Source organism: Macaca nemestrina, chromosome 3 (assembly GCF_043159975.1).
Source record: "Macaca nemestrina isolate mMacNem1 chromosome 3, mMacNem.hap1, whole genome shotgun sequence".
NCBI lineage: Eukaryota > Metazoa > Chordata > Mammalia > Primates > Cercopithecidae > Macaca > Macaca nemestrina.
Window position 1 is genome coordinate 31,557,795 of NC_092127.1, and position 18,555 is coordinate 31,576,349.

An 18,555-nucleotide genomic window follows, 5' to 3' on the forward strand; every position below is an offset into this window, starting at 1 on the left:
TATCAGAAAAATGAGAAAATGGAAAGATAAAGAAGCTAATAATTTACTCAAGGTCAAACTGCCAGGAAGTGACCAAACTGCCTTGGATTCAGATCCAAATCTGCTGGACTTCCCCACTTACGCTTATGACAGCTGAGCCACACCACCTTCCCAAGTTCATCCAGTGCTCTCTCTACTCTGTCAAACTGGCTTCCCTGAAATCATTTGTATTTCTTATCCACAGTCGGATAAATTATAGAAACCATAGCCAGGTGTGTAAGTGGAAAGATTGACTAATAGACATCTGATAGAGCAAACAGCCTAAGTCTGCAATGTCTCTCTCAGGTCTGGCTTTACTCACGTGTATGAGATAGTGGTAATCATCAATGTTCCCCTGTATCAGTACCTAATATGTAAAAGGGTTATCATGTTGGGCCATGCGTTTGGGCTTCGTGATTCATAGGCGGTGAACAGAACTTCAACTCTCAGTTGCAGTCCCAACCCATTTGTCATGATGCTGAGTTACACAGAACTAGGACACATGTAAAATAAATACCTCTTTTTGTTCCAAGCCTTGATGAGCATTTTTCTTGATGCATTTGGATTCCTCCAGTAAGAAAATGACAATGTAAAGCCATTCTTTACATTCGATGTTGGATGTTGTGAGTTTGAACAAAGGGCTGTGAGACTGCTATGATGTGAAAGCTGGCAAAGTTCACAGAACAAAGGCGGGCAAAGCCCCCTTAAAATCACAGCATTCCACTTCATTTTACTTTGTGTTGTTATGTCGAAAACTGAATTTGCTAGTTTGCAAGTAGACATAATGGCCACTAGAGCTTGGTCAACTGATTAGTTAGTGTGTTTTAAAGCAAGAGATTGGAAAAAACAAAGAACAGATTTAAACTCATATAAAATCAGCTATGTACTGAAAAGAATTCTGACTTTCATTCAGAGTCATATAAAAAAGTTTATTTTCATGACAAAAAGTGATAATTCATAAAATATAATACCATTGCTTTGATTGGAATATTATTTTTTGCATTCTTGTTACCAGTTGTAGGGATGACAACATCCTTAAAAATAGCGCTAACACGCCAATATATATTCAACAACCCAATATCTATTTGTTTGGCTTATATAAGTGTTTTGAACTCTTATGCTGAGGATTGGAAAAGATTGAGAGTTAAAAATATAAATGTCTCTCTCTATGGGCAAGCACAGTTGTTTCTAAGAATCCTGGGATTCTCCATGCTGCCATCTTATCAGGAACATCAAGCAGCATCAAAGCTCGTAGCCAAGGGGATATCTGAGAATTTGACACACAAAGTAATAGGAAATTCATGACTTCAATCTAGTTTTCTTTGAGAGAATGAGGTGATTTTTCAGGATACTGTGTTCTTTCTTATAAAGCCAAGATAATCTATTAAATCTATTCCACTGACATAACATAGAAGTGAGAGGGAGAAGCTGTTCCCAAAGAAGTGGTTAGGACAAAAGCCATTTTACAAGATGTTATTGCTGAAAAACAAACCTCCATAAATTCTATTTATCAAGATATGCACTTCTACCGTAGTTGATTTGTTTTTATTAATGTATTTCCCTATCTCAATCCAAAGACTTGAAACATCTAGTTTCCAGTTAAGAGTAGCAAAATATTAAGCTATAAAAATACTGATGATGAGCAAAAAACTTGAATGTTGGACAATAGAAAAAAAAGAGACTAAGACATAGAATGATTATTCTGAAGAAGTTTCATATTGGATGAAGGACCTACTGAAACGTGGGAAAACCAGCAAATCACTCAGAACCACAACAATAAATGTGATAAGCACCTAGAAGAAAGATGTCTCCCTGTCACAGCTACATAAAAGTTTCACCAGTTCCAATATTACTTTTGAATATTAGAATCAAATTATGATATATATGTTTACATGATATAATATCTATGGCTTTAATGCATTATATAAGATATATTGTTATACATATATCTATATATAATATACATAAATTCATCAAATATATATGAGCATATACATATGCATAAATATGTATATAATTTACATATATGCATTTATATGTATGTATACTATAGGCATACATGCATTAACTATTTTTTAATTTTATATATAGGTTATTCTATAGTGTATGTTCAGTCATCTGCATCTAAACTTATAGTCCTTATGAATTCAAGACTAAGAGAACCTTTTCAGCTGATGTTAGCCTAGTGATCACTCCTGTTAAAACTTCTGATAGGTGTTAACTAATTGCTTCAACAAATGTTGTTTGTTACTGAATGCCTGACATATTCCAGGCCCAATAAGAAGTAGTGAACAAAACAGAGATGGTTCTTGACTTTTTGAAGCTTACATTTAGGAAAGAAAATGTATAGTCTAAAAGCTGACAGAAAGGATGTTGTATTAGTTGAGACTGGGTAACTTAAAAGGAAAAGAGGTTTAATTGGCTCATGGTTCTGCAGGCTGTATGGGAAGCATGGCTGGGGAAGCATCAGGAAACTTACAATCATGGCAGAAGGCAAAGGGGAAGCAGGCACATCTTACATGGTGGGAGCAGAAGCAAGATGCAGGGAGGTGGCACACACCTTTAAACAGCCAGATGTCATGAAAACTCGCTCACTATTGCGAGGACAACACCGGGGGAAACATCTGCCCTTATGATCCAATCACCTCCCACCAGGCCCCACTTCCAACATTGGGGATTACAGTTTGACATGAGATTTGGGTAGTGACACAGATTCAAACCATATCAGATGTGTTACAGGTTGAGAGGTCAACAAAGCTTCCCAGAGGCAGGCATATTTAAAAGGAGATCTGAAGCTTGAAGTGCAGGAAGAGCATTAGAGACAGAAGAAATAACATGTGAAAAATTCTGGGCCTGGAAGAAGGTTCAATATCATCCAGAAAATACAATTGCTAACTTTTCTAAAGCTTAATGAATGACAGCACAAAAGGTGTTTAAAGAGATCAGCGGGGCCCACATCATGAATGCCTCCCCTGAAGACCTTGCTAAAGAATTTGGATTTTATTAGACGTGCAATGAGAAGATCAGCTTGATGTCTGTGTGGAAAATGAACTGGGGCAGGCAAGACTGGAAAAAGTGGAGACAGACTAGAAGACTATCCAGTAGCCCTAGTGAGAGATGGTAGACTATGCTAGAGGTAGTAGAGATAAAAAATGGGATGTTATTAGGGGGCAAAATCAACTAGAACAAGCTATCAAGGTTTCAAGAAAAACTACCAGGTTTCTGACCTGAGCAGTCAGCGTCATCATGGTGCCATTAAGTGAGATGGGAAAAGGTCAGGGGAGAAACAGGTTTGGTGAATAAAAATAAAAACACAACTCTGTTTAACATATGTTAATATGCATTCAAATGGAGGTTCAAAAACAGCCTTTCAACTTTGTCACTATTGGCATTTTGAGCCAAGATAAGTCTTTGTGTGGGTGCTCTCCTGGGCATTTTAGGAAGTTTTGCAGTATTCTTGGCCTCTACCCACTAGAAGCCAGAGGTAACCCACTCGTGTTATGGCAACCAAAGATATCTTCAGACACTGCCAGATACCCACTGGGGGTAAAAACCACCACCAGTTGAGAACCACTGGCTTAGAAATATAATTTGGAAGTTGTTGGAATATAGGTGAAATTTAGAATTCGTGAAAGTGGAAGAAATCATTCAGGAAGTTTCAGTTACATCAAAATGGTATCTCAAATAAACACAGAAAGTCCCTCACTACCTTTGAAATAATTGATAAAATATAACAATATTAAAAAACTAATGCTGAGAGCATAGGAAAGAAAGAAAATCCCCAGGATCTCTCTCTCTCTCTCTCTCTCTCTCTCTACATATATATATATCTATATATATATCTCCTAGTGTGTGTGTGTATATAGGAATGAAATTTAGTAAGCATGGAGTGAATGCTTCTGTAGTCCTGGTAATGGAGTTGGAGTGTTACTACACCTGGAAATAGCCATGAGGCTTGGATTTTAATACCTATGTATGGACTGTCCAAGGCAAATATTCAGAGCTCTTCATGAAAAACTTCAATAAAGCCTGTACCATAGTAATTTGAAGTTTCAGTGAAAGGTGGGCATTAAGTATCCACCCATTGACCCAGTATTTGACATGGAAGCTCATATTTGTCTAGTGTCTAGGAAAAAGTCTCTAAGCAATCAAATGAACCTAAGTCATTTTTGTTTGGAGTACAAATTTACAATACCCCAGAAGGTCAGAACCCTCCAACTGAGAGAGTAATTTAAAAGTTGACCCTTGGGATACCCTTGGGAAACATAGAAGTAATGCCAAATTTCTCAGGATGGTCATTCTCACTACCAGCTAGGTATGGAAAACACCAGCAAAAAAACAAGCCCCACTGAAAGAAGTACATAATTAAAAATTAACATGTGAAGAATTCATTTGCCATGAACCAAAGATTACAGACACAATAAACAGGAGAATTATCACTGTAATCATTTGAACCAATAAATAATCTGAAGCAGACTCTAATGGTAATATGGAAAATGATAAAAAATATTGAAAGAAACTAATATGTAACAGAACAACAACAGACCATTGAAAATGGAATTCTTTTGGGAGGCCGAGACGGGCGGATCACGAGGTCAGGAGATGGAGACCATCCTGGCTAACACGGTGAAACCCCGTCTCTACGAAAAAATACAAAAAACTAGCCGGGCTAGGTGGTGGGTGCCTGTAGTCCCAGCTACTCTGGAGGCTGAGGCCGGAGAATGGCGTAAACCCAGGAGGCGGAGCTTGCAGTGAGCTGAGATCCGGCCATTGCACTCCAGCCTGGGCGACAGAGCGAGACTCCGTCTCAAAAAAAAAAAAAAAAGGAATTCTTGAAATAATTATAGTAAGTTACATTACAAAGACAGTGGAACTCAATTGGTAGGTTATTACTAGGCAGAAACTTAGGAAACTGGAAGATAGAGCCAAGAAAATATCACAGATTATAGAAAAATGGATGGCTATTATTAAAGAGAGCGTAGTTAATCTCTTTATGAGAAAGAAGGAGAATTACTAATACAAATCTATTAGGAATTCCAAAAAAATAGGATAGAATGAAGGGAGAAGTGACAGTAATTGAAGAGACAATACCTACGAATTTTCAAAATTGATCAAAGGTGTACATTCTCAAATTGAAGAAAAAACAAAAATTTCAATCAAGATAAATAATTTAGCAGAGGTGCAGTGTAGAAACACTGCAGAACACTAAGAATATTTTTTAAAAGAGAGATTTTCTAAGTAAAGAGAATAGTGACAGATGAGGAGTGAATCTAAAACCAATTTCCTAGAAACTTCCAGCAATTAGAGAAGGCAAATTAAGCATATGAAAATATTTTAGAAATTAATATGTGAATACATTTGTTCCTATGTAGTTTTGCTACTCACTGCATGCAAGTGGAAAAAGAAAAAAACTCAAACTACCTAAAGAAAATTTTTTCTCTCTGGGGCACATGCCCAGTATATGTAACATGAGGATTACAGCTAATCTGCTTCTTGATTTATTAGTTTGATCTTGGGACCCTCTGTCTCTCCCTATTACAACACAGATCAAATCAAAGATACTCAACCTCAGCTCCAGAAATTTCACTCAGTGTTAAGAAATATGCATTATCTTAATTTTTAAGTTTGATTTATTCCATTAAAGTGACGAGGTGTCAAGTCTGTTAAGTGAAAAAAATAATTTTTTAGATGTATAGAACTGAGGTAATAGGTGGAATGTGACTCTAGAGGAGGGGCTTGGACACTGGACTAAATTGAGGACTAGCTAAAACAGGGATAGGGCAGAAACACCCTTTCATAAGACACACTGCCAGTGTCATGTCAGTTTACTATTGCCACGGCAACATGCAGGAGTTACTGCCCCTTTCCATGGCAACGACCTGACAACCTAGAAGTTACCACCCCTTTTCTAGAAATTTCTGCATAATCTGCCCCTTAATTTGCACATAATTAAAAGTTGGTATAAATATGACTGCAGAACTGCCTCTGAGTGCTACACTGAGCACACTGCCTGTGGGGTAACCCTGCTCCACAAGGAGCAGGATCTGTGCTGCTGCTGTGCACTGCCCTCTCAATAAAAATTGCTGTCCAACACCACTGGCTCCCCCTTGAATTCTTTTCTGGGCGAAGTTAAGAATCCTCCCAGGCTATGCCCCAATTTGGGGGCTTGCCTGCTCTGCATCAGAACTGAAAAAATCAAATGTGGTCTTTATAGTAATTTTTATTTTCTTTGCATGCTATTACATTTGGTAAATATTGCATGAGTAGTTGAAATTGATATTTTATCTGAATCTTAGAAAATTTTGTATGTAACTGTTAATGTTATCTCTTAAAATTATTTTTAGAATTCCCAATGACTTTTAAAATTTTATTTTGTTTCTGACCATAGACTCATTTATTTTTAATGTTTTTCACTTTAGTAATATTACTACCAATTTAGTTCACATAGACATTATTTTATATTCTTTTTCTATGCTCTTCTACTCGTGACACATATTTTATTGTCAGCATATTATTTTTAATATTTCTGTATCATTTGACTTTAGATACATCTCCATAAGTAGCAAATCTCTAAATTTGGTTTTGCAGTTCAGTTTGAGAGTCTTTGCTTTTAATTAAATCCATTTTAGTCATCTTATTATAAATATTATTGCCCTTGGTATAATGTTAATTTCATACTGTCACTTTTTTTAGGTTACACATTTCTATTTTATCATCTGCCTAGTAAACCATGTTTTATTTACTCATATTAATAACAACTAATCTTTGTAGTTGACAGGTAACTATGACTTTTATATAATAAAATTTATTGAGCACTTTCTATGTGCCAGATACTTTGCAAAGATTTTCTCTTTTAAGCCTTATATAACAACCTGTGAGGAAAGTGCTATTATTGCCTCTGATGTATGGGCAAGTAGACTAAGCCTGAGAAAAATAGGCAGCTCCCCTAAAATCACAAAAAATGTAGAAAGCAGAGTTGGATTCAAACAAATGTCAGACTCCAGAACCAGTGTTCTTAACTGGGAGGCTACGCTCCCCCATATATTAACGCAACTAATTTTTATAATAACTCTGTGAGATGTTATTATATTTTACAGATGAAGAAAATGGTGCCCAGAGAAGTTACAGCCATTGCTCAGTTTCACAAAGCTAGTGAGCAGTAGGCCTGGGAATCTGGTCCCTGAGGGATGACTGGGAAATTTGGAGGTTCAGTGTTTCCTTAGGAAATGATTGGGAAGGTGGATGTTTTAATTGTTTAGTAATTTACCAAGAGACAGCAAAGCATAGTGGTTAAGAATCCAATACTGAGGCTAGACAAGGTCTGAGTTTGAATCCCAGTTAGGCCACTTCCTTGCCTGGTATCTTTGGACAAGTTGCCAAACTACTGAACCCTAAGTTCTTCATCTGTAAAGTGAGAATAAAAATAGCAATACCTAGCTGATTGGATTGTTGTGATGATTACATAGGATAATGCATTTAAATTACCTAGAACACAGCCACCAGCATAGAGAAAGCGCTATAAATGTTAATTTTAAAAAACAAATAGAAGCGTGTCCTCCCCTCAGGCAGGCATTTTCTGCACTCCTGTACTCCAGCATCTTCCACATCGCCTATCCTCTATTGATTGCTTCCCTCTGGTGAATCTCTTCTACTCAAGAAAAGCTTTGGTTCTTGCTCAGATTTAAGATCCTGAGAATGCACAGGATATTGGTGAGATTTGATAGGTATTTGATTATCAGGTACTTGGTATTTGATACCAAGTATTGGTATCAAATTCTCCTGGTATTTGATTTAAATGTGTTCTTTGTTTATTTATTATTTCTTTACCTCTAAGCTTTTTGTCCCTGGATTCTGTAGGCTTTTCTTCATGAGTGTTTATTTAGTTTTAGATTTTGTATATGTAAAGACAATGTATCAGTAACTTTTATAATATTTTTCCTGAAAATGTACATAGTTTTTAACTGTATTAATATTAAAACCTGAACCTTAAAAAAAATTTGTTTAACTCAGAAGGTTGCTATGTGCCCTCTTCTTTGAATAATACTGCATTTTTATTCATAACTTTAGTTTGGATCTTGAATCTCGGAAGAATTCTAATCAGTTGAGCTTTCTGCTTATGGAAAGAATTTCAGCAATGCCTCAGAATAAGGGAGGGGCAATGCTGCTTCCATGGATGGATTACCTTGGCCTTTGCAGGGGATGGTTTAGATATTTCTAGAAAAACAGCAGTCTTTATTATAATCCACTAGCTATACTGACAAATTAGAATAACTTTGGTTAAAGTAATCAAGTGAGAGGAAATATGGTGTAGTGGAGAGAACGCTGCTTGGGATGGGGGTTGGGGAAATTCACTTTACCTGAAACTGATGTCAACATGACCATTTGCAGATGACCTTGGGCAAGTCAGCCCAACTTCTGCAGGCTTTATTTTGTTCATGTTGCATGAACAGCTGTTAGTACAGCTTCCACCTCTTCTAATTCTATAGTTGTATCTTATTGGGAGATCTAATTACTCTAGATTAAATTTTATGTTCTGAAATTTTAAATCATTCAATTAATATGAGGAATGGATGCTACTTTGAAGACTTTGGAATCAAAAGGAAAATATTTTTCTGTTCTAATACTTGAAGAGATTTCATGTGGAAGAGGGTAAAGAATTATTCAAAGCTTTCCTCAAAAACAAACACAGAGCTGTTGCTTGGAAGTTATAGTAATCCTAATTTCATGTTAATTTTATAAACCCTTTCACAATAGAGGTGTACATAAATTCTCTGCTTCTGAAGACACTCGAGAAGAGACCAAATCCCTTGTGAGATGGGTGAAGTGGATCTGACGCTGGGCTGTAGATCAGCAGTTTCCAAGCCTTGAAGATGCATGCCCTCTCAGACACTCACTGGGAAAGAAAAATTGAGGCAAGGGAAAAACTGGTGACAAGAAAGAAGAACAAATATATAGAGAGATAAGGGACATTTTAGAGTACCCTTTCTCAGCCTTTTGTGGAAAAATACTGTGTTCTTATTGCACACTAATCACTTATTCATTAAATATATTTAATGAGTGCCTAATTTACAAATAACAGCTTATAAATGTGCCTAAAGCTTACATTATTGTGAAGAAAGGCAGATGATAAACCGAACAAATAATAACACAGAATGTTAACTGGTCATAAGTGGAATGAGAAAAAAAATAAAACAATGTGAGGAAGTGAAAGATCAGCAGTGCTACAGCGGGGGGATTTAATTGTAAGTTGGGTGATTCTGGAAGACCTCAGTGAGAAGGTGAACATTTAGGAAATGCTGGAAAGCAGCGAGGAAGTGAACCACACATGCGTTTGGGGGAAGAGCATTCCAAACTGAGGGAACATCCACTGCAAATGTCCTGAGGTGCACTGCTTTGTTCTGGAAAAAACAAAAGGTCAGCATGGCTGCAGTAAAGGGAGCCAGTGTGAGAGTTGCAAAGGATGGTGTCAGAGAAGTGACAAAGGACAGGCCATGTGGGGACTTATGTCTCCTTGTAATGGGCTTTTACTCTGATAGATTTTGAACAAAGAGGTGACTGGACCTAACTTCTTTTTCAATAGGATCACTTTGGTTGATGTGTGTTGAATAGACTGTAGGGAACAAGAGCAGAAGCAAGGAAGGCCAGGTAGGAAGCGGTTTTGGTGATCCAGGTGAATGATGACAGTGGTTTGGACCACAGTGAGAGCAGTGGCAGTAAACATAAGTGGTCAGATGCCAGATCCATTTTGAAGATGGAATTAACAGATTGTATGTTGGCCTCGGGGAAAAAGAAGAGCCAACAATGACCAAGACAGAAAATAACACGGGTTAGGCAAGTATTGTGGGGCTAGGGGTTGGGGGAAGAAGTTTACTTCTGGGCATTTTAAGTTTGGGGTGTTTATTAGTCATGGAGGAGTCTGAAAAAGAGTAACTGGCCAAGCATAATGTCTCATGCCTGTAATCTCAGAACTTTGGGAGACTGAGGCAGGAGAATCACTCGAGCTCAGGTGTTTGAGACCAGCCTAGGCAAGACAGTGAGACCCCGTCTGTACAAAAAGTAGAAAAAAATTAGCCTGGTGTGGTGATATGCACTTGTAGTTCCAGCTGCTCCGGAGGCTGGAGTTGGAGGGTTGCTTGAGCCTGGGAGGTCAAGGGTGCAGTGAGCTGTCATCCTACCACTGTGCTCCAGCCTGGGCAAGACAGTGAGACCCTATCTGGAAAAAAAAAAAAAAAAAAGGGTAGCCAATGAGACAGGTGGAAAACCAAGATACTTTAATACCCTGGAATTTAAGAAAAAGAAAAAAAAAAAAAACGTAGCAGAGGAAGCTGTGTCTGAGGACTGAGAATTGACTATGACTATTCATTAGTGACCTTAATATAGTAAAAACATGGTATTTTAATCTTATGGGACCACCATTGTGTATGTGGTCTGGTGTTGGCAAAATGTCCATATTTGCCACATGACTTTGTATATTGAAATGTGGTTTAAGATGATAAGAAATTAACTTTAAAATTCACTTAAACTGAAAAATCTAATATTTTTACGGTAATTTTCTTTTTCTATTTTTTATTATACTTTAAGTTCTAGGGTACATGTGCACAATGTGCAGATTTGTTACATATGTATACATGTGCCATGTTGGTGTGCTGCACCCATGAACTCTACATTTACATTAGGTATATCTCTTAATGCTATCCATCCCCCCTCCCCCCACCCCACGACAGGCCCTGGTGTGTGATGTTCCCCATCCTGTGTCCAAGTGTTCTCATTGTTCAATTCCCACCTATGAGTGAGAACATGCCGTGTTTGGTTTTCCGTCCTTGCGATAGTTTGCTCAGAATGATGGTTTTTACAGTAATTTTCAATGCTCCATATCTTTTTCCCTGCATCTTTCCCTATCTCAGCCCTAGAGGAAGATCTATTCATGACAAGGGAGAATAATTAACACCCTAAAGACTTGTTTACACGCTCTGTGACCAAACCAATGAGAAAGTCAAGAGTTCCTTGAATTCATTTCCTCTCATATTTTATGGAATGATCCATTAGATAAGTTATGTACTTTTATATTATACCTATCACCATGGTGCAGAATTTTATTATTATAAAGCGCCATATTTAACAACGAAAATATAAACAACATGAATTTATAATTTTCCTAATGAACCTTCTCAACTTGGGGTTAACTTAATTACATTAACCTTTTTGACTTAATTCTGAAGGATTCATACATTTCTCAGAGACTAACGTGCCAATATTCCAGTTTATCCTATGGGAGAATATTCTTATTTGGTCAAGAGAGAGGTAAACTTTAAAAAAAAATTTCTTTAAAAAAGATTTCTGGCCTTAAAAACAGAAACTCCTGGGACTTTAATGAGAAAGCGCCTGTGGTGTTGGTGGGATATTTTAGTGAAGCTCCCAACAGAAAGCCTGGGGCTTCTTTCTTTTCACTGACAAGAATCTGTGAATATCACAGATGATGGCAGGTCTCCCACTCACAGAACACAAAGACCAAATTGTATGGTAAATTTTAGATTACTGTATTTTACAGGGAGTTCTTGTTCTGTGTTTAGTGGATGATCAGACATCCCTGAGGAACCACTTTGGCTTATGTTCTATATAGTTTTTCGTTTCTGTCATACCATCCTTGACTTTTCTTGTTCTGCTTCCTCTGGTGACTTTCAGTCTATCAAATGATGCATATTTATTGATGATCTTCCATACTTGCATCCTTTCTGTCACCTGTCTAATCATTAGGCAGTAGGACTGACCAAAGGAAAAAAAATAGGACTGGGGAAAATGGATGGAAATGGGGAATGGAAGAAAATAAGTAAATCCTGGAATAAACTAATGGAATAAACTAATATAGGAACTAATATAGGATCCTGAGGAATATAGGATCTGATTTCCGCATCACAAGAGGTGAGGAAATATCAGTGAGATGTGTTGCTGAGACCCCAGAGCAGCAACAAGCAATTGTTTATGTTTCTATGCTAAACAGATGCTGTGGAGATGACACGGATGAATAAAATAAAGTCCGCCCTTAAGAAGTCTAGCATCTTGTACATACTAGGTGGCATGTGAAAAGTAGAATTCAAGCATCAAGGAGCTCCTTAATAAAAGTACAGTAGTTAGGGAATAGCTATTGCAGGAACTGGGTAATCTGTAGCCAAAATATTAGTAAAATTTGAATCCAAAATTTTACTTTATGAAATGCCCCCTTATTGAAGATTTTATTGCTGTTCATCTTTTAAAAAATATCTCCAATCATCCAAACTGAAGAAAATGAGCTTTCCTTTCAGTCTGGGTAAGTGAAGAAGTGAAGCAATAACCATCTCCCGCCTCTGCTCCTGGGCCTGTGTGCTGGTAGCACCCACCAATCCCATTCTGCTGGAGGAGAGGTTAAGAAACAGCCCAGGGTCAGCTTTCAGAGCATTTGAGTTAGCTGTGAAAACTCGCACCTTTCCTTGCCTGGGAGACCTGTGACAGAAGCCACCTCCTGGAACTCTTAAATCTCTGTCAGGATATTTGCCTGCCTGAACTTGATAGGAGGGAATAAAAATTGTGCTTCCTTTCAGGCTAATTGACATGTTCAGTGGGTCCCCATGTATGCTTTTCTGTAATCCATCTCCAAGCACAGAGATTGCATCTGAAACCTGGAAATTAACTTGGATATTCGTAACCAAGCTGACATAAGCAATGTCAGATAGGCAGAAGTAAGCACTACTAAGCACTGATATCAAATCACTGTTCAATCACCTGTAATAGTTGGTCAGGAAGCATTTATTTACTACTTTTACAGACCATTACATTTCCAAATGCTTCCACAGAATTCATTCTAACTAGAGCAAATTAATCACTTGGTAGATGTCAGCTTTGATCCTGAATAACCTTTACATTATGCTCATTTTTTTTCCTTTACCAATGATTAACCTATTCCATCAATCTAGGTGTTAGTGGAAAGTGGTCCTGATCCAGACCCCAAGAAGAGGGTTCTTGGATCTTGTGCAAGAAAGAATTCAGAGTAGGTCCACAGAATAAAGTGAAAGCAAGTTTATTAAGAAAGTGAAGGAATTAAAGAATTGTTACTCCATAGACAGAACAGTGGCATGGACTTCTGGTCTGTAGACTTGTTGTTATTCTTCATTATATGTTAAATAAGGGGTGAATTATTCATTAATTTTCTAAGAAAGAGGTGGGGAGCTTCCCCAACTGAGGGTTCCTCCCGTGTTTCTAGATCATCTAGGGTAACTTCCAGACATTGCCATGATATTTGTAAACTGTCATGGGCTGGTGGGAGTGTCTTTTAGCATGTTGGTGCATTATAATTAGCATAGAATGAGCAGTGAGGATGACCACAGGTCACTTTCATTGCTATCTTGGTTTTGGCCAGCTTCTTTACTGCATTCTCTTTTATCAGTAGGGTCATTTTGACCTGTATCTTGCTTTCTAATCCTGTGACTAAGAATGCCTAACCCCACGGGAATGCAGCCCAGCTTGTCTGAGCTCATTTTATCCAGCCCCTGTTCAACCTGGAGTCAGTCCAGTTCCAATGCCTCTGACACAGGTAGAAAGAAGAAATACCGAAACAAACTTGTACAAGTACAGCATTTGTGTGGCATTTTTTTGATATGCGTTTTGTGAAGATGAAACAAACATGAAAATTTTCAGAGATTTCTTTTATAACAGCAGATGTATCTTATTTGTTTCCAGCTCTTTGACGTTGGACAAATTTTTATTGTTGCTTGATCATCAGGGTCAATAGTCGGCTTTTCTGATTGGAGCTTGGATTTAATCACACTTCAAAAAATTATTTCATCTCAATGAAAAATAGGAGGAACTTCTGCAACATTTCACAAAGCTGGCATTAGTGTGATGACGTTAGCATAATTACAAAACTGTGTAATGAAATTTTACAATTCAAAGTGAGACTGTCATGATAAAGGTTAATCATCATAAATGCTTCTGGTTGCTCCGTGCTTTCTTCCTCTGCGTAATACACACCACTAAATTCAATGGAATTCAGGCAGAATCACTGGTTCCCACCCTTCTTGTTCATCATTCATTTTCTGTATTTTTCTTCATCTGTGGTTTGCTGGATTTTTTTCAGCTAGTTCTGACCTTGGAGTGTTTTTTGTTTTTTTTTCTTTCTGGATAACAGTGTGGACAAGCATCTTCTTCTGCAGTTGTTAATGCCGAGGTTATTTGCCAAGAATAGAACACAGGTTTCTTAACATTTTGCAAGTAAATGACTCTTAAACAAATTCATGAGAATGAGAATATTTTGCAGTTAAAAAATAATGAAAAACATGTTCACCATTTGTGGAGATGGAAGATGTTCATAAATTATACATTTGCTTCTTGAATGGGCACAAAATCTCTACCTGTCTCACCTCTCACTTTCCTTACTCAGAGGTGTCTGCGTTTGATCTCGTAAAAGTTTCAGAATGGGCCTGGCGCAGTGGCTTACGCCTGTAATCCCAGCACTTTGGGAGGCCGAGGTGGGCAGATCACCTGAGGTCAGGAGTTCGAGACCAGCCTGACCAACATGGGGAAACCCTGTCTCTACTAAACATACAAAACTAGCCAGGCCTGGTGACGCATGCCTGTAATCCCAGCTACGTGGGAGGCTGAGGCAGGAGAATTGCTCGAACCCAGGAAGCGGAGGTTGCAGCGAGCTAAGGTCTCGCCATTGCACTCCAGTCCAGCCTGGGCAACAAGAGTGAAACTCCATCTCAAAAAATAAATAGAAAAAAAAAGAAGTTTCAGAATGATGGCCAAAACAATATTTCTCATTTAGCATAGTAACACAAATCTTCAAAAGAGGTAAGCAGCAGCTTATTTTTTCATAGTTCTTAATTTTAATGTATCTCTTAAGTACATGGGCCTTCAGGGTTATTTGTATTTTGTACTGATGTAGGTACTATTGGGTGTGACATGTTTCAGGAAGATGGTAAGGACATGGCCCATATTTTCAGGAGATAAAAAAAGTCAACATTATGGGCAGCCAATGCTTAAATCTCCGCTTCCCATTTTTAAGAAGTGTCTATGGCCACCCCTCTTTCCCATACAGATTCTGAAAGATTGAAGGAGGTTGGCATGAGGTATAAGAAGTCCCAGCAGCCTGATTTCTTTCATGATTTATTTTTTTACTTCCTGACATCTCTGATGCTTATTTTGACCTGACATCACCTGTGAAATGTTGTTAGGGGACACAGATGTGCTCTCTATTGTCCTTTGTACCCTACCTGCCCGTACATCTCCAGAGAGGGTTATGCAAACCAAATGCAGTTATTTTATACTTTTTAATTCCAGGGAAGTCATGAGATGCTTTGTTAGAAATGCTTCTAAGAAAAAAAATAAAATTAACCCAGATTCAATTTTAGTTATCATGGCCAACTTCTCATCTTTTGTAACTTCATTATGAAATTTTATGAAAAGCTTCTTACCTACCTCTTTATAAACATTTTTTTCCTTTTCACAAGATGTCGCCTTAAAATTTATATAGAATAAAAAATCTTAACTCGCTTTAACATGGTGATTATGAATGGATTTTGCATACTCTTAAAATGAGTTCTTCGTAAACCAATTAACTAATTGTAAGTTATCAGTTGGGTTGTCAGAAAAGTTTCCCTTATGTGGACATAGTTTTTGTACTGAATGTATTTATATAAGTTACTTTAAATCATTTCTGAATTTTTTTTTTTTTTTTTTTGAGAAGGAGTCTCGCTCAGTCGCCCAGACTGGAGTGCAGTGGCCGGATCTCAGCTCACTGCAAGATCTGCCTCCCAGGTTCACGCCATTCTCCTGCCTCAGCCTCCCAAGTAGCTGGGACTACAGGCACCCGCCACCTTGCCCGGCTAGTTTTTTGTATTTTTTAGTAGAGACGGGGTTTCACCGTGTTAGCCAGGATGGTCTCGATCTCCTGACATTGTGATCTGCCCGTCTTGGCCTCCCAAAGTTCTGGGATTACAGGCTTGAGCCACCGCGCCTGGACTGAATTTCTTATTATTAAGAAATAAGTGATATTTGGCTGGGTACAGTGGTTCACCCTTATAATTCCAGCACTTTGGGAGGCCGATGCGGGTAGATCACTTGAGGTCAGGAGTTTCAGACTAGACTGACCAACATGGTGCAACCCTGTCTCTGCTAAAAATACAAAAAAATTTGCAGAGTGTGGTGGCACACACCTGTAATCTCAGCTATTTGGGAGGCTGAGGCAGGAGAATCGCTTGAACCCAGGGGGCAGAGCCGAGATCTTGCCAGTGCACTTCAGCCTGGGTGACAGAATGAGACTCTAACTCAAACAAACAAACAAAAAACAAATAAACAAACAAAAAGAACCAAATAATAAGTGACATTTTCCCCACCAAAAATCATGGCATCCTTTTTAGTTAGCCATGTGGATTCCACGATATGGAACTTGACATGAAAAATCTTGATGGTCAAAAAAATCATTGCAACTATTAAACAAATATCTATTTTTCCCAATTCCTGAACAAAATATTCAAACTATACCAGTTAATTTTAATAAACTCATATTAGGACAAAATATTACAAGAAAAATTTTAATGCATATCCAGCATTTTGACAGATTACCGCCAAACCATATATTACACAAATGAATCAGTTTTATTTGTTTGAATTCTACAGAATATGAGTTTCTACAGTTAGGGATGCTTTAAAACAGAATTCTTTTCATTGTAAAGAACTAGTTGAATCAATGTCATACAGTGAGTTCTGTGCATGCACCCTGTGGGACTCAGACTTGGAAAAAGCCTAATTTGGGGATAAGAGGTATGTGTGAAGGGGATGAGTGCTGGTTTCTAATGACTAGAAGTTTCCATACACAGAGAAAATAATAAAAATAATTTATGTTCATTTGGTGCAAAAGTAATTGCGGTCTTTGTCATTATTGTCAATGGCAGAGACTACAATTACTTTTGCATCAACTTAATAATGTATTAGCCCTGAGCTTTCTTTCATAAAGTACTGTTCTGTGATAAATACAGTACAGTTGCATTTAAAAGTTTTTGGAAAATGAAAAAAAAGGAAAAGAATCACTCATAATTGTACTCCTTTGAAGTTAACCACTGTTAACATTTTATTGCATTTCCTTCCATTATTTTTCATTTTCCATTATTTTGTGCTCCAAATAACTTCTACAGCAGAGCATTTTCAAGCAGATATTAGCAATGATCTATGGAGTACTCACTACACCAAATAGTTTACATGCATTACCCCCTTACATCGGCACAAATGCACCTGTGAGGTGGATACTATTTATAATTTCTCTTCTATAGACAAGAAAATTAGGAAAGGTTTAGAAAGGTTAATTTGTCCAAAGTCATATCACTAGTAAATTGCAATGCCTGGCCTGGAATCCAGGACCTGACTTCAGAGCTCTTAATTTGAATGTTATGTTATAGTGTATCTCAGGAAAGTTTATGTAGAGTGCAAATAAAATTATGTGGTTATTTCCAGGAAAAAAATGGTTAAAAACATGATTTGTGGGCTTCACGCTACTTTATGTAGATTGATTATATTATGCAGATGTATTGATCTAATTCTTATCAGAATTAATGTTTAGCAATATCCTTAAGGAATATTTGGCTTTGTAACTAAGTTAAAATATTTTTAACTGGATTGCTTTACCTTTAGTTTGACTACATTTTGTCTTCCCCTAGATGGTCCCTCAATCCTTTCTTTTCATTGACTGTGGATACCTCACTTAAACAGTGAACGTATTTAATTATGCAAAGATACTTGTATCCTTTAAATATTTCCCCTTTGATCTTTAAAAAAACAGATTGAGGCAAAATCAGTTATGTTCCTTTTAGAAATTCGTTTCTACAATTATAAAGCTGCAATAGTGCTTACGATTTGATTGTATAGAAAATGGGAATTGGAGAAAGGATGAATGAATTGCAGTGGAAAAGGTGTAACTTACAAAAAAAGTCCATCTGAATTTTTATTGCACAATTACGAGGGCATAAATCCTTATTTGATTAATAATATGATTGTTCTATGTGTAGCTATCTATTTTATATTCACAGCTAGGCATCAGCAGCTGCCCAAGCAAACCCTTCAGTACTTATTTGCACAAATTGGAATGTTGAAAACTAGGAGAGTTGTCTGAAGAAAGTTAAATTTGCGACGGTTAAGCTGCTGCACACAACCTAGAAGAGGGTTTTGCTTTCACTTATACTCTCACTTACTATGTAAAGAGCAATAATTGCAAACATTTGCCAAGTTGACATATTATAATGTACTTCTGGGTCTTCAAAGTGACATGAAGAGGGGAGAATTCCTCACCTGGAGAAAAAATTGGAAGCCCTCTCCTTGAACTTAGCTATAATTAAGGATGGAGAGCTAAAATTGAAATGATACTATACCATGTATATTTTTGTCAGTTATGCAGGCATCACCAAGTCATAGTGAATTAAGAAATAAAAATAGGTTAGTTACAATTAATACTTAGGATTATTTGGCTCTGTCACTAACTGGAGAAAAAACTAACCTCTGTGGGTCTTAGTTTCC